The sequence below is a fragment of the Jaculus jaculus genome, chromosome 6 (assembly GCF_020740685.1).
Source record: "Jaculus jaculus isolate mJacJac1 chromosome 6, mJacJac1.mat.Y.cur, whole genome shotgun sequence".
NCBI lineage: Eukaryota > Metazoa > Chordata > Mammalia > Rodentia > Dipodidae > Jaculus > Jaculus jaculus.
In genome coordinates, this window is record NC_059107.1 from 11297469 (window position 1) to 11321929 (window position 24461).

The 24461-nt window shown below is 42.4% G+C and overlaps 1 pseudogene; it reads right to left on the reverse strand.

The window, feature by feature from the left end:
* Positions 1-3797: 3797 nt before the first annotated feature.
* Positions 3798-4730, reverse strand: LOC123461653 (annotated as a pseudogene).
* Between the last annotated feature and the right edge of the window lie 19731 nt (positions 4731-24461).

Consider the following 24461-nt stretch of genomic DNA (forward strand, 5'->3'; position numbering starts at 1 on the left):
ACTTTGTGGAGTATATGCTTTTGTAGTATGTCCCTATGTTTTTTTTAATTTCTCTGGAATCTGTTGTGATGTTGCCTTGTTCATCTCTGATTTTATTAATTTGTGTCTCTTCTCTCTTTCTTTTGGTCAGATTTGCTAAGGGTTTATCAATCTTGTTTATCCTTTCAAAGAACCAACTCTTTGTTTCATTAATTCTTTGGATTGTTCTTTTTGTTTCTATTTCATTAATTTCTGCCCTAATCTTTATTATTTCTTCCCGTCTACTAATTTTTGGTTTGCCTTGTTCTTCTTTTTCCAAGGCTTTAAGGCGAAGCATTAGGTCGTTTACTTGCGACCTTTCTAATTTCTTAATATAGGCACTTAAGGCTATAAATTTACCTCTTAGAACTGCCTTCATTGTGTCCCAGAGATTTTGGTATGTTGTGTTCTCATTATCATTTGACTCTATAAATTTTTTGATTTCCTTTTTGATTTCTTCATTGACCCACTCATCATTTAGTAGTGTATTGTTTAGTTTCCATGATTTTGTGTATGCTCTATAGCCTTTCTTGCTACTGATTTGTAGTTTAATTCCATTGTGGTCAGATAGAATGCAAGGAATTATTTCAATTTTCCTGAATTTGTTAAGATTTGCTTTGTGTCCTAATATATGGTCTATTTTAGAGAATGTTCCATGTGCTGCTGAAAAGAATGTATATTCTGCAGCCTTTGGATGAAATGTCCTGTATATATCTGTTAGGTCCATTCCTTCTATGACCTCATTTAGTCCAGATGCCTCTCTGTTTATTCTTTCCCTGGATGACCTGTCAATTGATGAGAGTGGGGTGTTAAAGTCACCCACCACCACTGTGTTTGGTGTTATCTGTGACCTTAGTTCTAATAGTGTTTGTTTGACAAATTTGGGAGCCCCCATGTTAGGTGCATATATGTTTAGGATTGTAATGTCCTCCTGTTGGAGTGTGCCCTTAATCAATATAAAGTGACCTTCCTTATCTTTCTTGACTAACGTCGGACTAAAGTCTACCCTGTCTGATATTAGGATAGCAACCCCTGCTTGTTTTCTAGGCCCATTTGCTTGAAACACCGTCATCCAACCTTTCACCCTAAGATAATGTCTATCCTTTGTAGAAAGGTGAGTTTCTTGGAGACAACAAATTGTAGGATCCTGCTTTTTAACCCAGTCTGCAAATCTATGTCTTTTCGTTGGGGCATTGAGACCGTTGATATTAAGAGATATTATTGAAAGGTGTGTATTTATGTTTTCCATTTTTTTTGTGTGTGTGTGTGTTACTGGTTCTATCTGTGCTCTCTTCTGTTAACTGGTATTTGAGTATAGCTTGTTTTTTCTAGGTTCCTTATATGTGTGCTTTTCCTTTTGTTCAGCATGGAGGATTCTATCAAGTATTTTCTGTAGAGCTGGTTTTGTCTTCAAATACTCCTTTAACCTGCTTTTGTCATGGAATGTCTTTATTTCTTCATCTATTTGAATGGATAACTTTGCAGGATAAAGTAACCTTGGTTGACAGTTGTTATCTTTCAGAACTTGGAATATATCACTCCAAGCCCTTCTGGCTTTAAAAGTTTGTGTTGAATAATCTGCTGTAATCCTGATGGGCTTGCTTTTGTAGGTAACTTCATTTTGCTCTCTAACTGCTTTCAATAATTTTTCTTTGGTTTGTGTGTTTGGAAGTTTGATTATAATATGGCGAGGGGAGGTTCTTTCTGGGTTTTGTCTGGCGGGGGTTCTAAAGGCTTCCTGTATCTGTATTGGCACCTCTTTCCCAATTTGGGGGAAATTTTCCTCTATGATTTTGTTGAAGATGCCTACTATGCCTCTGGAGTGGAGTTCTTCTCCTTCTACTATGCCCTGAATTCTTATATTGGATCTTTTCATAGTGTCCCGAATATCTTGAAATTCCCACTCATACTTTTCTATAAGTTTGTCTTTCTCTTTGTTGGACTGCATTAGGTCTGCCACCTGGTCTTCTAGCTTAGATATTCTGTCCTCTCCCTCATCCATCCTACTGGTGAGATTTTCTACAGAGTTTTTTATTTCATTAACTGTGTTCTTCATTGCTAGTAATTCTGACTGGTTTTTCTATATTATTTCTATTTCCCTATTTATGTCTTGTATTGCCTTCTTTATTTCATTAAATTGGTGTCCTGCCTCTTCTTTGATTCCTTTGATTTCCTCTTTGATTTCTTCTTTGATTGTTTTCATGTGTTCTTTGACCTCTTTGAACATATTTATAATTATTCTTTTGAACTCTTTCTCAGGCATTTCCTCTAACTCTTTCTCTCTGGAGGACATTTCTGATGCATTAATACTTTTAGGTGGATTTATATCATCTTGCTTTTTAGTGTTTCTTGTGTTATAATGTATATATTTTTGCATCTTGGATTAAGTTAATGCTTGGATTTTCTAGCTAGCTGTGTATTCTTAGCTGTATCAATTGATTTGATGTAATATATTTTCAGGGTAGGACCTTAAGGTATTAGGTGTGGCTCTTAAGACTCTCAGAGTATCTACAAAGATGTTCTTAGGGGTTGAGTTTCCCTGCTATGGGAGTATTCAAGCAGGCTGAGTGGAATAAAATACAGGTAGATTCTAAAATTTAACTAAACACTGTACACATTCAATCAAAAACAGCCCCGAGTATGTATGCAAGAGTAGTTATTATAATGACCAGATCTTCTATCAACAAAGAGGTTTAGATTTCTGGTCTGTTGAGGGATCCAAGTCAGCTTGTGACCAAGTGAGACCCTTCCCTGGTGCAATCCCAGTTACCTTGGGTGATTTTGGTCTCAGTCAAGTTGCTGCCTGGGTCGTTGGGCTGCTGTTCTGATTTCTGGAGCTGGGCACTTGCTTTTCCTACGGGGCAAACCGAGCCGCTGCTGCTGCCTCTGCTGCTGCCATAGCTGCCACCACTGGAGCCACCACCGCTGCTGAAGCTGCCGCTGCCGTGACCACCGCCGCTGCTCCCCCCGAAGCCGCTGCTGCGGGATCTGCCGCCGCTGCCGCTCCTGGGTCCGCTGCTGCTGGGGCCGCTGGTACCGGTGCTGGAGCCGCTGAAGTTGCTGCCGAACTCTGCTCCTGCTTGGGTCCCGCTGTCAGCCCAAGTTGGCGTGGCCGGGTCCCGGGCCGCTGCTGTGTTCGCTGGAGCTGGGCTCAGGCGTTGGGGGAGGGGAGGGAGCCGCAGCTGCTCTGGTTGTCTCGCGGCTCCACGTGTTCTTCTACCTCGCGGTCTGCTCCTCCGCTGCTCACTGCCGCTCTCCCCTCACGTTTCCCGAGTTGCAGAGAGCGCGGTGTGAGGGGAAGCTCCCGCACCTGGCTTTTCCTGCGGCTCGAGCCGAGAGACTGGCGGCTTTCTGCTGCACCACGGCTGCGGCGGTTGGCCGAGCTGCCGGAGCCACTGGAGCCGCTTTTCCCGCCTGTGCAGGCTCTGGATGCTCTATAACTCTTCTACTTCTCCGCTGCCGCCTCAATTTCCTATACACCCCACTTTTTAGTAAAAGTGTGTATTTTGCTGAGTTTTTTTGGTCTTTTTCCCCCCTAGGCTGCTTTGGCGTGGTACCTACGCCGCCATCTTAACCGGAAGTCGAGCACTTACTTCTTGATGAGTGGTGATAACAACCTAGAAAGCATCTCAAGAGTGCCCAACTTCCAAACCAGGGAGGCACAAAAGCCCTGCTGCCTATGAAGCACTGTGTTTCAGAGATCAGCCACTCTACAAGGAACACAAAGGGCTCCACAATCACAGAAAAAAAAAGAAGTGCCACTCATTCTCTTTCCCATCCTACCCTGAGTCTGAGCTTCTGCCTAGTACCTTCCACAAAGCCCCTTTCCCATCTTTGCTCCTCAGGGCATAAATCAGAGGATTGAGCATGGGTATAATAACAGTGAAAAAGAGGGCAACAAACTTCCCCGTGCTCTCAGAATAACTTCCCATAGGTTGTAAGTATGTGTAGATGGCTGAGCCATAAAACAAGGAAACCACCACAAGGTGGGACCCACAAGTCCCAACAGCCTTTCTGCAAGCAGCCACTGCCTTGACCTGCACCGCCCTGGCAGTGTGAGCATAGGAACCCCGAATTAGTGCTGCCAGAACTGCCACAGTGAAGACCCCGGCCATGAACATCTCGGCTTCTGTTCCTCCCGTGTCCTCACAAGCCAACTTCAGGAAAACAGGCATCTCACAGAAAAAGTGATTCAGTCGATGACCACAGAGAGGCATGGCCATCATGAGGCCTGTCTGAATTGTAGAGTTGACGAGGCCTCCAACCCAGGAGGCGATCGCCAATGTCTGGCAGAGCAGAGGGTGCATGAGGGCTGTGTAGTGCAGTGGACGACACATAGCAGCATAGCAGTCAACGGCCATCACCACCAGGAGGACACTCTCGGTGGAGCCCAGTGCAAGGACAATAAACAGCTGGACCACACATCCTCCATAGGTGATGGTCTGGTCATGGCCCTGAAGGTTGATCAGGAGCTGAGGCACAGTGCTGGTGGTGTAGCAGAGATCCAGGAAGGAGAGGTGGGAGAGGAAGAAGAACATGGGAGTGCGTAAACGCAGGTCTAGGCGTGACAGAGCAATGATGGTGGTGTTGCCAAAGAGAGTCAGGGAGTAGAAAAATCAAAATGTAGAAAAAAAGATGAGTTCCAGTTGAGGCCAATCTGAGAAGCCCACCAAAATGAAGCCATCTCCCACACTGGTGTTGAAACTTCCCATAGTCTTGACCTGCACTCGTAGCAGAAAACAATCCGGTGTTAACTTATGAAGAATATGGGTTAAAACAGTATGCCTATTATTCCTAAATCTTGTATTTTATTATCTATTTTGTTCTCAGTCTAGTTTGCTCCAATCTTCTAGTCATACTGTTCTCTCCTATGTACTGGATATCTTCGCATTAGGAATGAGATTTGGGTGGGTCTTTACATAGATCTGGTCCCTGTTTGTTTCAGGGCCCTTATCCTATGGACCTGATTGGTGTCTCTTGTATGAATGTCCAGATAAAGTTTTTCTTCCTTCATTACTTTGAAATTTGGACCTAACTCAGTAATGTAGGAACTACTTTTAAAAACAAGGTGTAGCACACTTGGGCTGCAGGACACTGAGAACTTATGCTGGAGCTGAGCTGGAAGCCTCCTCCCTGTTGACTAGTTTTAAGGATGCTGCAAAGAGCTATGTAGCCTGTTGGGGGAGAAAAGTCATCAATGGTTGTAACCAGCTGTGGACTCTGAAAGCAACATGGCTGGCCAGCCAGGCAAAATGTGCCAACTGGTGCAATTGTGGCATATCTGTTATGGAGGAAACCAACTGCTCTCTGATTGGATTTGAAGCCTATTCCAAGAAAGGGAATCCAGGCCTGGTACTGAAAGCCCAGTCTAAAGCCTATGGCTGGGGAAGTCATAAGCTCTAGGGGGGAAAACTACTACTATTACTTGTTTGACTAAGTGGATATATTATGCTCACCAAACTTCCACCTATATAATTATGTTTATGACCATATATTAATGCTACTCTCCCTTGTAGTTAGAGAAGCTTCTCTCCTCAGATACTTTGTGACCACTGTGGTGACTCAAAACTCATCAACATTCTGAGAAGTGACAGTGGGGTGTTCACCACCAAGTGAGACATCTTTGTCACCCCCACCAAGGATCGGGATCAAGTGTTGAAGAGATGGCAGAAAGAATGTATGAACCAAATAGGGAAAAGTGCTTTAAAATACTGTTGTTCAGACACAAAGTACCCATGGCATTCATGACTTCACAGTGGCTGTCCTTACCTACACATGGCATATATAATATAAAGGCCAAAAATATAATGACCTCAAAATAGAAAAGAAACTAGGTAAAATAAAGGGAGGTTCAGAGAGGAAAACTCCCCAACTTCTGGGAATTATATGGGTAAAACAGCTCAGTGGTAAAGGGTGCTTGCATGCAAAGCCTGGTAGCCTGGCTTTGATTCCCCAGAAACCATCTAAAGCAAAAAGTGCCACATGCATCTAGAGTCCATTTGAAGTAGCAGAAGGCCCTGAAGCACCCGTTCTCTCCCCCCCCCCTCATAAATAAACAAGGCCTGGAATGGTGGTTTAGCAGTTAAGGTGCTTGCCTGCAAAGCCAAAGGACCTTCATCAGATTCCTCAGGACCCACGTAAGCCAGATGCACAAGGTGGAACATGCGTCTGGAGTTTGTTTGTGGTGGCTGGAGGCCCTGGTGCACCCATTCTCTTTCTCTCTCTCTCTCTCTCTGCCTCTTTCTCTCTCTGTCTGTCTGCTGCTCTCAAAGAAATAAATAAAAAGAAATGAAAATGTATTTTAAAGATTAAATGAATAAACAAAAATTAAAAGCACGCAAGTAAAGAACACTAGACAGAAAAGCCATCATGTTGCACCACCTGGGGAAACACAGAGGAATGTCTCCTGACTCACTCCACACGTTTACTGACCAGCCTGCTTAGATGACCAAAAGGTAGAGTAAGACAAGGGTATTTTCACCAATCATGGCCTAGCACTTTATGCAAATGAAGGGACATGCTTGCACAAATCTCAGGCCGCCTTCTGGGCCAGCAAGAAATTACTCGCCCCTGACCTAGGTGAAAATGGCTGGTGACGTTCACTGAGGCTTAGGGACAAAAAGTCTAGCACCCACTGTTGGAAGCAGTTGTGGCTGACCTCTGGAGCCAGAAATATGCTTTGGTGGCACATAGCTGTGCTTGCAGTATAGCTTCCTCAAGATATCTGTCCAAATCAGACAGTCTGCCATGAGGGTGACGTGGCCAACTGACAAAGCGCAGCTTGCTATGGTCTTCCAGCAGGCACCAGGGAAGGCTCAAACCCGTATCACTTATGGAGTCAAATTGCCCTAGTCCTCAACAGGTTAGCTTCTTTAAAGGAAAAATAAATATTAGAAGGAGAGCCTATTATAACGCCCTATCTTTATTAGTTCTTTAACTGTATTTAAAAGTGGTTCTACAGTATTTAGCAGTACTCCATTCTTAGCCCAATACCCATGAGGGAAAAAAAAAAGTCATTTTATCTGTCTCAATAGCAATCAGACAAATGTAGAAAGAAAGATACCAAAACTTGTGAACTTACCAGAAATTTATAAAAAATTGAAGACAATTCTAAATAGCCAAAGTAATTTGGAGAAAGAAAAACAAACACAGAAACAAACATCACCCTTTCAACTACTAAAGAGCAGGGCCCATAGTAACTAGAGAGGCCAGAAGTAAATCCCAACATATATAGTCAACTAATTTTCACAAAGGCATAATGAGATGGTAGGCTCTTCCAAAAATGGTGCTGGGAGAAATGGAATGCTACAAGCAAAAGAATGAAACTGTATCTTATCACATATCATTCACAAAATTCCGTTCAATATTGCTAACTGGAGCCGGGCATGGTGGCACATACCTTTAATCCCAGCACTCAGGAGACAGAGGTAGGAGGATCACCATGAGTTCGAGGCCACTGTGACACTACATAGTGAAGTCCAGGTCAGCCTGGGCTAGAGTGAGACCCTGCCTCGAAAAACAAACACACACACACACACACAAATTGCTAACTGGAAAGCCTGCCATTTGCTAAAATGTGGATGAAACTAAGGGGCATTATGTAAGTGAAATAAGACATAATCAGAAAATGAAATTTCAGGGCTGGAGAGATGGCTCAGTGATTAATGGCACTTGATTATAAAGCCTGATGTCCCAGGTTCAATTCACCAGCAGCCAAATGCACAAAATGGTGCATGCATCTAGAATCTGTTTGCAGTGGCAAGATGCCCTGATATTCTCCCTCTCTTTCTCTCTCTCTCTCTCTCTCTCTCCCTCTCCCTCTCCCTCTCCCTCTCCCTCTCCCTCTCCTTATATATAAATAAAAATATTTTTAAAAACAGAATTCATCACCTCACTTATAGGTTCAATGTAAAAGAAAAATATGGCAAATACATATTTAGATAATAAAACATGGGTGCTGGAAATGGGATGGAGAAGAAAATGAGTAAGATGCAGGTCAAAAAATACAAAGTGGAAAATACTTAGGATGAAGATACCTATAAATCTGGTGGTACAAAAACTATGTTTTGGGAGGTTTTTGTTGTTTTGTTTTGCTATAGGGCTGGAGAGATGGCTTAGCAGTTAACGTGCACTCTTCCTTCCTAACTCTGTTTCTCTCTGCCTTTTTTTCTCTCTCTCAACTAAATAAGTAAAAACAAAAGTAAATTTTTTTTTTTAATTTTGCTATAGGGCTGGAGAGATGGCTTAGTGGTTAAGGTGGTTTCCTGCGAAGTCTAAGGACCCAGGTTTGATTCCCTAGTACCCACATAAAGCCAGATGCACAAGGTGGTGCATGTATCTGGAGTGGCTAGAGGCCCTGACACGCCCATTCTCTCCCATTTTCTCTCTCTCTCTTCCTCTCTCTTTCTTTCTCTCTCTCTCTCCCTCTGCCTCTCTCAAATAAATAAATAAAATATTTTTAAATTTTGCTGTATTTGGGATTCATGCCAAATGAATAGATTTTAGCTGACTTTGTGACAAAAACAAACAAACAAAAAAAAAATAACAACCTATGTGAGATGACATGTTAATTTGCTTTCTAATCTTCCCCACTGTGTGCCCCTGTCTCAGGGAAGGTAAAGCTGGCAGTTTATTTAAGCAGAGAATTACTCATCAGTACCGATACCCCACCTTTGTTCAAGCACACCTTACCTGTCACTACTCAAGACAGTGTTCCTCGACCACACATGATGCTGGCCCTCAGCAGTGCTCAGCAATGTCTGCAGGAACTTTTGGATGATATTGATGGGCATTTAATGTGTCAAGGCCAAAAATGCCGCTACACACTTCACAGTATATCACACCACCATCCGGATACACGCAAGACTGAGCATGCTAAAGGAAAGAGACTCTCTTCTAAGGTGTTATTTGACTCCTCTCCAAGATAACCTCTTTGCCATATAACACTGTTGGACATTGGACCTTCTCATACAGTTTTCTGTATTTAGTTTGTGATTTGATTAGTTGCCTTCTCCATCAGCCCAGAGCTTTAAAAAGTAGCACCATGTGGATCCCATTTGCAATTACAGTCTTAGTGCCTAGAACAATGACTGGCATACGCCCCTGAGCCTGAAGGTATTCACCTGTCTTAGCTCTTTCAGAGTCCATAGACAAGCGAGCCCTGCAACAGCTTCCATCTTAGTTATAAAATGAGATGTGGAGGTAGTCCTTGCTTACTTGCAAAGCTTTACAGCCCAGGATTCAAATCCCTGGTACTCACATAAAGCCAGATGCTCAAAGTGGCAATTGCATATGGAGTTCATTTGAAGTGGGAAGAGGCCCTGGTGTGTCCATTCATTCTCTCTCTCTCTCTCTCTCTCTCTCTCTCTCTCTCTCTCTCTCTCTCTCTGTGTGTGTGTGTGTGTGTGTGTGTGTGTGTGTGTGTGTGTCTTTCTCCTTAAAAATAAATAAAATTTTAAGTTAAAGAAAAATTACTTGCATGTTATTCCTCCTATGGACCCAACACTGGGCTTCTGGTAGATACAACACTATTTTTCCAATCCTATATTTTGCATCCCTAAAACATATGACCATAAGTAGGTCCTGCTACAGCCAAAATAGGTCAAGATATGGCAGCATTAGCCTGCATGGAAATTGTCCCAGTGCACGTAGATGAGAAGGATGGGAAAGGTCTCATGAAGGGAGCACACAGACCAACCACGAACCTCCTTCCAACAAACAGGCTTCAAACACTAAAGGTGACAGTCATGCTATGAGATCTCTGCTGGATTCCATGTTCTTATGCTGAAGGTAATGGACTCAAAGTGACCATTTCCTTAAGAATTTCCTAAGTCTGGGCTGGAGGGATGTCTTAGCAGTTAAGGCATTTGCCTGCAAGGCCAAAAGACCCAAGTTCAGTTATTCAGGACTCACGTTAGCCAGATGCACAAGGGGGCACAACCATCTGGAGTTCGTTTGCAGTGGCTGGAAGCCCTGGCATGCCCATTCTCTCCCCCCCCATCAAATAAATAAATTAAAATATTATAAAAATTTCCTAACTCTCATTCCAGTTAAAGGAGAAAAATGATATTATGTGGATATAACTGTTTCCTTGTGGTTCCTGGTTTTATACTAACCATCTCTTGATGTTTACAAACAATCTCTCTGTGTTTTGATACTTCGATCAAAGTATAATGACCAACACTCTGCACTGGTCAAATAGAAGTTTGAGTGTTTTGCACGTTCATGATGATCAGCTTGAAATAAAACCATGACAAAATACATAACGTCAATGTGCTACAATATCAAGAAGTCACCTGAAGACATCCCCCATGAGAAATTGGTGTTTTTCATTGTGCACATTAAACTAGAAACCAGAATGTTTAAATGAAAGCATAATTTTCATATATATGCTTGAAGGTCTGTCATATGGAAAAGCTTGTTTCGTTCTGCTCCACAGGCAAGAAGTAGGACAAACTGGGAAAATATAACAGAGCACAGACTGTGGCTAAATATAAAGAAAACTTGAGAGGGGGAAAAAAGCAGTCTAAAAATAGTCTAAGTGGAAAGCAGGTGATATTCTGGTCATTTGAAGTCTTCCTGCTCTTTGAGGCTGAAATTTGAAATTTAAGAATGTTGAGTAAAAAAAAAATGACTCACAGTTAACTTGAATACTGAACTATTATATATAATTCATTTATTCATTCATACATATATTACTGAACTTTCTACCCTTAAGTTATATTTTTTTAATGTAGTGCTTGTTCTGCCTCTCCTTAACAAGCACCAACCATCTGGACCTTAGCATGTTAGATACTGTTAATGATCCATACTATTGATGGTATGTGTTTCTCTCCCTCTCCCTCTCTCTCTCTCTCTCTCTCTCTCTCTCTCTCTCTGTGTGTGTGTGTGTGTATGTCTTTGTCTGTGTCTGTGCTTGTGTCTATGAATGATCTCCATAAACAACAAATGACATTTTTCAGTTCTGGGAACCAAATCCAGGGCAACAATAAAAATTTACTGAGGTCAGAAGTTCATGTACTATATCCTTCATACAATCTACTTAGGTGATGATATTGTCTGACTACAGTGAAACCACATTGAGTCAGATAATTTAATCATGTGTCTGAGCAAAATAGAAGGCTCTAAAGACTCCTTATTAGTCACACTCATTGCTAGAGCATCCATCCTTCAATTTGAACTAATGTCCATTTTCCTGTTATGCTTGCATATGTAACTATCTCATTAGTCTTTGAAGGTCTGAACTCACAACCGAGCTTTAGTGGGCACCTGATCATCCTTCTCCTATTTCTCCATCACAGTCTGCCATTACAGACTCTGTCATTCTCTCATGGTAACCTGACCTTTTCCACTAAAGAAATCACGCCACATCTATGCTACATGATGTTCAGAGCTCTTTTATGAACTACATGATAATAGTGCACTGATATCTTATAGTATAAGACCATAAATGATACCTGATCCAATCAGCTGAACTGAAATTCAAAAGCTGAGTTAACAAATTACTTTTAAAATTCTTATTCCCAGGCTGATTGATATATATATATATATATATATATATATATATATATATATATATATATATATATATATATATATATATGTTGTATTAGTACTCTTTATTTCATACCCTGATTTTGTTCATAAAAATTTTAAAAGAAGATATTTATTTTTCAGTTCATTGTGTATTTATCAAGCAATGACCGTGTCCTAAATGCTATGAGCTGGATGCATAGCTCACTTATAGAACACTTTGCTAGCATGAACAAGGCAATTAAAAAACATGTATTTAATCCACATTATCACAATAAGTAGACATTACTAAAAATAAGATTCAAATATTTTATCCATTAAAACATACATAATAAATAAAGATATTTCTAGCTTTTTGACCTTGAAAATCGCCCTTGACCCACCTGAGACTCAGTTTTCCCCATTAGTATGATGATATTAATGTGACCTATTTGTGGATCAATGGCACTATGTGTGTGAGGTACCCATGTGGAAGACATTCATCATTTGTAGTTGGTGTCATGTGTAATAACAACATTTATTCAGTGGCTTCTCTTTTCCAGAATGCAACAAAGAAAATAGAGTTTATAACTCCAAGGAAGTCCACAGTGTAATGTGTGTGTGAGAGAGACAGAGAAAAAGAGAGAGAGGTCACTTGAAATAATTGTAACTAGAACGATAACTTCAAAGGTCTTTCCTATTATACAGAAAACCAGTGATGCATAGATTTTTCTTTAGAAGTGTGCCCACTTAATCCCTTTTCCTATGTTTTTGGGCTATTTTGATGTATCAACTTGTAGAAGGTCTATGTATATTGCAGATATTGACTATTATCAGGTATGTGATTGGCAGATATCCCCCCTCACTGTGTTGACTGCTATTGGGTGCATGTATAGTTTACTTTCCATGTAGTCCCACTGATCAATTATTATTTCTGGTGCCTGTGCTTTTTATGCCAGATTCAAGACATCATTGCCAAATACAGTCTCATGAAGTTTTTCTATTTTCTTCTACGATTTAGATACTTTTGCATTATGTTTAGCTACTCAGTAAATTTTAGTTGTTGTTTACATTGGAGTAAAGTAAGTATTTGGCTTCATTCATTTGCATGTGGATACCCAACTTTCTTAAGACCATTTGTCGAAAAGATTGGCCTTTCTCTGTTGTATAGTCTTGGCAACCTTGTTGAAAATAATTGAATCATATGTTAAAAGGTTCATATGAGTTCATTATCTACATATCTGTCTTTATGCCAACTATTGTGTCTTTATTGTAAATATTGAAATAAGAAAATATGGGTCTTCTAACCTTGTTTTTTAAATTATTTGAGAGAGAAAGAGGCAGAGAGAGAGAGAGGGGATGGGTGTGCCAGAGCTTCCAATCATTGCAAATGGACTCCAGACACATGTGCCAACTTGTGCATCTGGCCTATGTGGGTATTGGGGAATCAAATCTGGGTTTTTAGGGTTCACATGGAAGGGCCTTAACTGCTGAGGCATTTCTCTAGCCCAAACTTTGCTTTTTTTCTTCAAGATTGTTTTGGTTCTTTAAATTCCATACGAATTTTAGGGTGGTGTTGTAGTCAGCTTCATGGTACTAGACAAACGTCCGGTCAGAAGCAGCTGATGGAAGGAAAGGATCTATTTGAGGCTTACAAGTTCCAGGGGAACACCACCAATGGTGAAATAAGCTGGCTTATTTCTTTAGAGCCAAACAGAGAGACCCACCAACAGCCAGCACCACAAAACCAGCTGGCTCTGTGTACACCTAGCAGGGCTGAACTCAGATCTGCCCGCAGTGACCCACCCCCTGTAGCAGGGATCTGCCTGCTAAGGGGCTCAAGTTTCAAGCTCAATTTTAACAAACTATCTCAGTCTATGGGACCATACATTCAAACTACCACAGGTAGGTTTGTCTTCTGCTGCATTAAAAATGACATGTGGAGCCCAGCATGGTGGTGCACACCTTTAATCCCAGCACTTGGGAGGCAGAGGTAGGAAGATCACCATGAGTTCAAGGCCACCCTGAGAGTACATAGTGAATTCCAGGTCAGCCTGAGCTAGAGTGACACCCTACCTCAAAAAACCAAAAATAATAATAATAACAACAACAACATCTGGGCTGGAGAGATGGCTTAGTGGTTAAGGTGCTTGCCTGCAAAGCCAAAAGGATCTCGGTTCAATTCCTCAGGACCCATGTAAGCCAGCTGCACAAGGTGGCGCATGCATCCAGAGTTCATTTGCAGTGGCTTAAGGCCCTGGTGTGCTCATCCTCTCTCTCTCTCTTTCTTTCTCTCCCTCTCTCTCTCTCAAATAAATAAAAATGATTTAAAAATTGTTTTAAATGACAACATCTAGGGGTAGGTACATTGCATCTATAGATTGCATTGACATCTTAACATTTAGCTTTCAATCCATGCTCATGGGATCCCCACTTTTGCCTTTAATTTCAGCAGCAGTTTATAGTTCTTAGTACAGTAGTCTTTGTGTATTGGAGAAGTTTCCTGTCGCACAAGGCACTGACCCTTGTGGGGTCTGTAGCAAGCTCCCATGAAACTGTGCTTTCACCAAAGACTTATTTGGAGTCTGGGGTAATAAGAGAAGAGACTCGAGAAAATGCGGGGTCCTCCATATACTCCCAGAGTATCAGGAGTTCCCTTCACCATCCTTGAGGCAGAACCAGAGGTTTTCTTCTGGAACCGCCTCTGTGTGTGCCCAGTGTTCACCTACAGTCTCCAAACCACAGTGCACCAAGACAGGTAGATGCAACAGGCGAAGCTCGCTGCTGGTTTGACGGACGTAGAACTTTGATTTCCTTCCCTAATCTGATTGTTTACTTTTCAGAATACTCAAATAAAAGCCTTATGCTTCCTGTCTACGATTTATTGCTGCTTTCAGTGGGAGAGACAAAGTGCAGTATGTCCATCTTACCCAGAACTAAGACCTCCCATGACGTACATAGACACAAAGAGAGAGAGACAAAACAGAGAGAGAGAGGCGCACATGGACAAGAGACATGCACACAGCTCGAGTACATCTCCTTTTAAATGTTAGCAAATCTAACCTTAAAAGATTAATCTGGGGCTGGAGAGATGGCTTAGCGGTTAAGCGCTTGCCTGTGAAGCCTAAGGACCCCGGTTCGAGGCTCGGTTCCCCAGGTCCCACGTTAGCCAGATGGCCAAGGGGGCGCACGCGTCTGGAGTTCGTTTGCAGAGGCTGGAAGCCCTGGCACGCCCATTCTCTCTCTCCCTCTATCTGTCTTTCTCTCTGTGTCTGTCGCTCTCAAATAAATAAATTTAAAAAAAAAAAGATTAATCTGTTTTTAAGTATATTCAAGGTACTCTGGAACAGAATAAAAACTAATATGCCAATTAGTAATAACTCTTTAATCTTCACACGGATCCCCCTGCTAACCCAGTGAGCTATTTTCTACCTTTCAAATTCTGTGCAGGAGATAGAACACAGAAAGGGAGCAAAGGGGGTTTACTTACGTCCTGTTGCTCGGTCCATCTGCCATGCCAATTAGATAAAAGGGAGGCTTGCTTTGGTCATCACATCTGTCACTTGCCTATCTTAAGAGCTGGAAGCCATGTGTCGCTCTGCCCACTACCACCAAGGAACACACTGTCCTAACTATGTGACAGTGAGGAAATCAAGGGTTGGGAAAAGTGAAGCTATTCCCCAAACCACACCATTCTCTTGCAAGTATAAGGCTCTAGCCTCCCCCCATTCTCTGGATCTGTCACCTGAGATACTTTCTCCTCCCTTCTCACCTCTGGCTTTGCAGAGTGAACTGATGCAATCGTTATTTGCTCACCCAGGTCCCAATCCTACAGTCTCCTGGCCGCTTACACAAGCTGCTCCTTCCTGTAAAACTACTGAGAAGCCCTCAGCCAACGGGTCTGTGCCATCGCTGTTCTCTCCTCCCATTCCACTCTCCAGGATCAAGGATCAAGGCTACATGCAACTATTACAGGAAATGGAGGCTCTGCCTGCAGTAAAATGAAGGTAGCTCACATTGAGCACCTATTGAACACTTACTGATTGCCATGGGATATGCTAAAAACTTTAGTCTTATCCTAACAACCCAGCAAACATTGCTACCTCCATAATTGATGATGAGGATACTGGGTTTCAGAAAGGCTCAGTGACTTGCCCGATGCAGTATTCATAACCCAAGACTGTCGACTTTCAAATCCTACTTTGCTTTTACACTACTTTTTTTAAAAAAATTTTTATTTATTTATTTGAGAGCGACAGACACAGAGAGAAAGACAGGTAGAGGAAGAGAGAGAGAATGGGCGCACCAGGGCTTCCAGCCTCTGCAAACGAACTCCAGACGCGTGCGCCCCCTTGTGCATCTGGCTAACGTGGGACCTGGGGAACCAAGCCTCGAACCAGGGTCCTTAGGCTTCACAGGCAAGCGCTTAACCGTTACGCCATCTCTCCAGCCCTTACACTACTTTTGAAATCTACTCAGCTCCACTGCCTAGCTCAGTACTTTGCAAACACTTTAGTGACCCACCCCATACTGATAGACAGGGACAGGTGAAGCAGGCAGAAGCATGCGCTCCCAGCCCAGACTCCAGTCAAACTAATTCCTGTCTGTCTCGCTCAGCCAACAGTTCCGCCAGCTGGGAAAGCTGGAGGCAGTCACTGGGCTGGCTGTCTGGTCAACTGCCCAGCTGACTTGTGTTAGCAGTCATAGGTACAGGAAAGACACAGGCACGCCCAACCTTTTGACATTGCAGCATAACTTTGTCATCTACAAATGTGTTCATAGCTATCTTGGAATGTGTGTGGCCCCTGAGGGGCTGCAAGTTGGATACGCCTGGTGTCTGGTGGTGTCTACCGGGTGTGGAAAGGCATAAAATACTAAGATGCTGGAAAGAGATGATTCCCATCATGCACAGAATGAAATCACCCTTTTCAAAAACCACTGCCATCATGGGGACAAAAGAGACCCATAGTGGTATGGGACAATAAAAAAAAAGTCCCAAGCACATCCACTCACTGATGGGAACTGTGACTGCTGAGCCAGTCAGAAAGATAATTACGCACCTCCGAGGTGAACCAACAAGCGCCCTGTTCACCCCAGCAACCCTGGCGTGACCTGTGTCCCCCTCCACATCGGCTCCACTGCTTACATCCACCTCTGCAGAGGCGAAGACAGCATGCGCTGTCTCATAGTCTAGAGCAGCAGCAAAGCGAGCCCACTGTGTGGAAGGAAGGCCTCGCTGAGAATCTTCACCAACTTGCTAGGACAGAGCTTCCAAGGGTGTGCCCTAGGAAGTGAAATGACGACATAGGAGGTAAAATCAGAGGGCTAATGGCAGTAAGGAGCAGCCTGGATTTCCAGAGAGAAGCCTTCCTTAGCCAGGCCCTAATAGGCAGAACACCAGCAAAGGCAGGTTATTCTGGAATATCTGAAAAACTCAAGCTATGCGTGGGGAAATCTGTAGTGCTTCTCTGCGTGCTTTCCATCCCGCAATCGTTTTCTTAATTTGATAGTAAACTGTGGTGATGGGTGGAGCGCAGCTAAAGGCATTACTCAGTGGTAGAGTAGTCGCCTAACATGTGCAGGACTTTGGCTTCAACACAAAGGATAAAAATACATAATTACTGACTGCCTATTTGCAGGATAGAGCGAAATGTCTTGATGAAAACCAATGTTATTTGCTATAAGTTGTTTTCTCATCAAAAAAAAAAAAGGTAGCTTTAGCTTGAGTGGTCACAAATTGGCACCACTGGGTCAAATAAAACCCACAGGCATGTTGGCCTACAAATAATTATTTTTAGGTGAATTCTCAACGTTTTAAACCAGAAAGTTAAACACATTAAAACAAATTCATGTAGAAACTAACATCTAGCATTTTTAGGGGGAAAGTCAAAAGTGTGGTTCCACTGGCCAAGCAACGCGCATCGAAGCTGGGCAGCCACTGCCAAATCCTGGGTATGGCATGCTGGTGCTCCTTCATCTCCTGTCTGACTGGCATCTGGATTTGCCATTCCTACTTTTCCTAAGTAGACATTGGAAGTTTAGTAATGTTCCAGAATGCCACAGGGTGGCAGCACGGGTCTGTCCATGAGGCGTGCCATGGTCCAGTCTGGGAACACAAGGCTGAGCGGAAGAGATCCTGTAGCAGCCAGAAATGTCACCTTTACCTCTTTCCTGTTGACTGGCTGTCAGGATGAGCGGGGAAGAAGCTATCTATGCAGCCTGTTGGGGGAGAAAAGTCAACAACAGTCTTAACCAGCCGTGGACCCTACAAGCTTCATGCCTACTCAGCCCTGCCAAATGTGCCAACTGGTGCAATAATGACATGTCTGTTTGGAGGAAACCAACTGCTTTCTGATTGGATTTAAAGCCCACTATGTGGGAGGAAGTCCCTGCCTGGTACTGGAAACCTAATCCAAAACCTGTGGTTGGGGAGTTCATAAACCTTAGTGGGAAACTGCGACCCTTGTGTGGCTGCATTGATATATTATGCCCACCAAACTGCCCCCTAAATGCTTATGTTTATGACCATATATTAACGCTACTCTCCCTTTTGGTTAGCGAATCTTCTCTTTTCAGATGATGGTTACCACTGGGGAAACTAGAGGTTCTGAGAAGAAATGGCTGTGCAGGACTAAGTGATCCAAGCTGTGGGATCGTTGTGGAAGAGGGGGTGGAAACAATGTAAGAGCTAAAGGAAGTGGTGGGGGGTGCTTTGCAATACTGTCTTCCAGACACAAAGTGGCCATGATATTCCTGACCTCACGGTGGCTGGTGCTACAGTGGCCCTGTATAGTAGGAGGAAAAATGATGACATCAAAATAGAAGGGACTGCTTGGAAAGAAGAAAGGATTCGGTGGAGAGAAGGTAGAGTAGGGAAACAAAAGACGTTGCTGGGAGGGGATTACAGTATATTGTATATTATGTATGGACGTTGTCAATAATTTTTTTAAGTCTTGATTCTAGCACCAATTATCTCAAATGTCACCATGCAAAGAAATTTCGTGTGTTCAGTGTGTAAAAAACAAATTACCCCCTTTGATTTGCTGCTTTACACAAGCGTGTGATCAACAGAAAGTTGGGTGAATTTGTTTTGTTTGAAAATGTCATCTCTTTACAAACATAACAATATGTGAGATAAGTTCTACTTTGCCTGAAAGTCAATTGACACTAACTATGTATTTTGGTTTTCTTTTCTAGGAGCCACATGAAACTGAAATTTTTAGCTGTCCAATTTTATTTAACTACAGAACAAATGGGCAGAAATGAGTCTTAACACTGCAAAGTGGAGGGCTGAGATAATAGACGCTATTGGTTGTCTCTAGAGAGCCAGCTACTCAGCCTGAAAATGTTGGCTATTTCTTCTAACAGAAATAAGTGTCCTTAGAGCTATTCCTCTAGCTTTTCCAGACTGGGTTCCATAAAATAGAGAAGCCCTTGTGGAATTTAAAAGCGTGGACACTACAACCTGTTTCAGTTTGCAGATGCTGGTAGTTGTATGGACTCCAGTCACTGAAGGAAATCCCTGCCCAAGTAGTATTGCTTTGTGCAAAGTTTCTGACTGAAAAAAGTATACAGTTGACATTAATTGTGTCAGCACATACTCCAGGAGTTTATAAAAGAAGATTATTCATTGTTTCCTCTGAGATTATCATGTACAAGATAAATCCCCTCGAGTGTTTGTCATAGTATTTCCGGTGGAGGCAGTCTTATGTACAAGAGCCTTAGTTTTTCTGTTGTGAAAGTACATAAAGAAATTTTTGAGATTAATGGGGGAAAATCTTAGTCCATTGGTAATTAATAGAAGGTATCAAAATTTATAGGGCTTAAAACATTTCCCTTAAAACGAAACACTTAGAATATATAACCTCTGTATAAAGAAAAATATAAAACTGCTAGATGATTATGTTAGATCATGCTGCAGAGCTTAGAATGAAATGTTACTGGCTAGGATTTTCTATTTTACCATCCTTTGATAGCATTCATTTGGACAGCTGCATTTATGATACAAGATCTCATTTTCAAAAGAGCACCAAATTCCCTTAAGTATAAAGGACTCTACTTTTTGTAATTTTTTTGTTTATTTGATTTATTTATTTGAGAGTGACAGACAGAGAGAGAAAGAGGCAGAGAGAGAGAAAGAGAAGGGGCACACCAGGGCCTCCAGCCACTGCAAATGAACTCCAGACGCGTGCGCCCCCTTGTGCACTTGGCTAACGTGGGTCCTGGGGAATCAAGCCTCGAACCGGGGTCCTTAGGCTTCACAGGCAAGCACTTAACCACTAAGCCATCTCTCCAGCCCTAAAGGACTCTATTTTTAATTTTATTTACTTTTTTTAAAAATTTTTTATTTATTTATTTGAGAGCGACAGACACAGAGAGAAAGACAGATAGAGGGAGAGAGAATGGGTGCGCCAGGGCTTCCAGCCTCTGCAAACAAACTCCAGACGCATGCGCCCCCTTGTGCATCTGGCTAACATGGGACCTGGGGAACCGAGCCTCGAACCGGGGTCCTTAGGCTTCACAGGCAAGCGCTTAACCGCTAAGCCAACTCTCCAGCCCAATTTTATTTACTTTTATATGTGTGTACATACGTGTGTACCTATTTGTGTGTGAGTGGAAGTGTGCATGTACCATGGGGCACCTATGAAGGTCAGAAGACAACTTTTGGATCAGTCCTGGTCTTTCCACCTCATGTGAGACAGGAGCTTTCTCTCTCTGGATCTCACTCCTCTGGGAGGTTCCAGGAAATTCTCCCATTTCCAACGCCCATCGCACCACTATGAAGCATGAGGATCACACTTGGGTACTCAGGCTTGGTCTGCAAGTGCCTTATCCACTGCTCCATCTCCCCAGCCCTGCAGAATAGGAATCTCTGCACTGAAATCCACTCCTGTGTGTCAAGTCCTGCCCCAGAACATGCTGGGAACAGCAACTAGGAAGGGTAGAGCATGCTAGTGAAGGCAGCAGAGGGAATGTGGGAATTCTCCCCAGTACAAACTGCAACTGGATGCTTAGACACCCTCCTAAAGACAACACCCAAGCCTTCCCCTCAAGACTATCAACCAAGATAAAACCTTGCCTCCCATCAGCTGCTTTTGGTTGAGTGTTTTGTCCCAGCAATGAGAAGGTAACTACAACAGGAACACTTTTATAGCCCAATATATGTGGCCAGTCATGGAGAATGTTCCATGTGCAATTGAGGGAAAAAAAATGCATGTTCTTTAGTGGCAAATAGAATGTGCCATGAATGTCTGTTAGGTCTATTTAGTCTAGAATTCTGTTTAGCTTGGAAGCTTAAGAGTTTTTTATTTATTTATTCTCTTTTTATTCTTTTTTCCTCTTCTCTCACTCTATTGTTAACTAACCTGTCTTCAATTCTCTGATTTTTTTTTCTGTTTGACCAGTTTTGCTGTGTGTTCCCCATTGCATATTTTTAGTTCACTCACTGTAATTCTCAGCTTCAGGATCTTTTAAATGGTGCTGGGAGTCAAACCCAGGACAGCTCAAGATTTCTGTTTATTTTCTATTGTTATTTCAGTCTTGTTAAGTTTCTCTAAAAATGTTTCGTTTTTGATTCAGGGACTCAAGTGTTCAGGTCAGCATTCAATTCCTCATTCAGCCAAGAGTGACCTTGAACTCCTGATTCCCCGCCTCTACTTCCCAAGTGCTAGGATTCCAGGCATGTACCATCATACCTGGCCACGAAAGTTTGAATGGATGTCCCACTAATTGATTCATAAAGTTTATTAACGCTTGTAATTTAGATCTCCAGCTGCCAGGCTAGAGGAAATGTCACTGTGGACAGATCCTAGGGCTCAGCCCTAAGCTGCGGGTGGGAGGGGACCTGGAATTCCAGTCTAATGGTATGCAAAATGCCTCAGTTCTGCCGGTGTTCCTAAAGTATCCTTACTTGTATTAGTAGTGGCTCTTCTCTCAGCATGGGCCTGTGAAAGTGGACCAGCTTCTTCTGCTGTTATAGAACTTCGCCTCAATCTGTTCAATAAATCCACTTTTCAATAACTATTGCATTGGAAGTTCATCCCAGCAATGTGAAGCTGCCAATTATAAAATTGGTATCAGAGTGTAGGGAGTTGCTGAGATGAATCTGACCATATGGATTTTGGTCTTCTGTAACTTGTGTGTCAGAGGTATTGGAAACTTAGTGTTTGAAACTGAAGATGCCCTCTGGCGGGGTAAGCCAAGTTTTATGGACTATTCTGATGAGAGTTTGAAAATGCTAAGTGCAGAGAGATTTGTATTTGGAGGCTTGACTTATGAACTTCTATAGGGAAGAAAAGACTGTAAAAAAAAAAAAAATGAAAAACAACCTTCTTGGAACTGGGTACTGGCATAAGGGCTGGCTGAATTCTATTGCCCATGGCCAGAAAGTTTTTTTGTTTTTTGTTTTGTTTTTGGAAAACTCCCTACACTCTGATACCAATTTTATAATTGGCAGCTTCACATCACTGGGATGAACTCTAGCCCAGGCTGACCTGGAATTCATTCTGTAGTTTCAGGGTGGCCTCAAACTCACGGCAATCCTCCTACCTCTGCCTCCCGAGTGCTGGGATTAAAGGTGTGTGCCACCATGCCCGGCCTGGCCAGAAAGTCAAGGTTAAATTTGTAGTGGACTAATGTGGTTGGCTAAAGATATGGGACTGAGAGATATATTATTTAAAATTAGAAAAACTCAACCAAGTTTAAAATTTACTGACACAGAGAGTGGCTTTAGGTTATTGAAACTGTTAATGTGTTTGACATTTAGGTTATTGAAACTGCTAATGTCAAACACATTAGCAGTGGAAGACAGCCCTACTGCTTTAAACTGAAACAATAGAAAGGATGCCTGAGGTGATTCCATCCTGGGAAGACTGAAAGGTAAAAATCCAAACTCTTTTGTAAGGAAGGAATCTGCTCTTTGAGGCCACAATTTATTTCATCCCTGAATTAAGAATAGGGCTGTAACAACAGCCAAAGAAGAAGAAAGAAAATGACTGTGTCCTGCACACCTGGTATTGATTTCTGAAGCATAAAAAATGCATAGAGGGCTGGAGAGATGCCTTAGTGGTTAAGCGCTTGCCTGTGAAGTCTAAGGACACCAGTTCAAGGCTCGATTCTCCAGGACCCACGTTAGCCAGATGCACAAGGGGGCACACGCGTCTGCAGTTCGTTTGCAGTGGCTGGAAGCCCTGGTGCACCCATTCTCTCCCTCCCTCTCTCTCTCTCTCTCTGCCTCTTTCTCTCTCTGTCAATCTCAAGTAAATAAATAAATAAATGAACAAAATGAATGCATAGAAGTGGGTCATGAAGTGCACACAGTTCCCAGAGCCACCGCTAAGACACAGCATGAGGCAGGACATAATGACCCTGGTAAAGCCATTAAAATATGGACCATGGTTGGCATGGAGACCCGAAGATGTTTTGGATATGCCAGGACTGAGAAAGAGCTACAATGAAGTGCTGTTGGCCTGGGATGCAAGTTTTCCCTGGCTATTCAGCCCAGCTGGAGGAGAGGAACTAGAAATCCTGGAGACTGTCAGTCACCAGTTATGCTGTCAGACTTAAACTGCAGATGTTTGATGTCTGCTTGATGGTTATTGAGTTTGCATTGTTCCAGTGTCTCCTTGCTATGCCTTCTATCAGTTGAAAATGTTTATTCTGTGCCTTTATATGTTGAAAAGTATATAGCTGGTTTTGCTCTTACAGGGCTCACAGCTAAGAGACAATCTTAAATCTCAAATGAGTCTTGGGACTTGGAACTATCTTAACTTGGTAAAGACTAAGGGGACCTTTGAAATTGGACTGAATACAATTTACAATGTGAGATGGTAAGTCTATTGGGGGCCAGGCACAGAATGTAGAAATTCGAACGGATGCCTCCCAATTGATTCCGGAGTTTATTAAAGCTTGTAAAATAGATCTCCAGCTGCCTGGCTAGAGGGGTCACTGTGGGCAGATTCTAGAGTCCAGCCCTAAGGAGTGGGGATGAACCTGGAATTCTAGTCTAAAGATAGGTATTGTGCCTCAGTTCTGCTGGTGTTCCTGAAGTGTGCTTGCCTGTGTTGGTGGTGGCTTTTTTCTCAGCATGGACCTGTGAAAGTTTGCCAGTTTCTTCTGCCATTATGGAATTTCCTCTCAATCTGTAAGCTTTAATAAATCCCTTCCTCCATAACTGTGCCTGGTTTGGAAGTTCATCCCAGCACCTGAAGCTGTCTGCTACAGCGGGCATACTCTTCTGAGTTGCTTTTCTGTGACCCCTTAATTTTTGCTCAGCTCCTTCAAAACTACCATTTTAAATTCTTGGTTTGGCAGGTCACACATAATCATCATACTAGGGTCAGTCACTGACACCTACCTAGATAAACAGTAGGAAGAAACTTGCCAACTATTTAGGGAAGGGGTCCATGAGAGTAACAAACTTGCTCTGGTGCCCAATTCAGCTCTCCTTGGCAGCAGTTTTGCATTTTGTCCTTGCCTTGGAAATGCAATGGTTAAAGTGAATGTTACGACAGTGAAGTTGGTAACAGTAGAGAGGAAAAAATAAGGCTTGTAGATGGTGCTCATCATTCATTTCTGTATGAACTTAAATTTTTCAAAATAAAATTTGGAGAATTCTTTATGAAGCTGAAAAGGTTTGGGGAGAACAAGAAAATATACTCATCCTTCAATGCAAATGCAACTTTTATTTGCCTCAATACTAGAACCAGTATCCTGAATAACAATATAGTACCCTAGGGTATTAATGAGTAAATGTTTTCAAATTCTTTTCAAAATATTTGTTTAAACATTCCATTCATTCCATCCTAGTTGCATAAGATCTTGGACCTTTCAACAACAAAACACAATAGAGTTCTGGTTACTATTTTCACTTATCAAATCACCTCAAAACTTAACTAAGAATAACCATTTTGCTATTTGTGGGTCAGAAATTC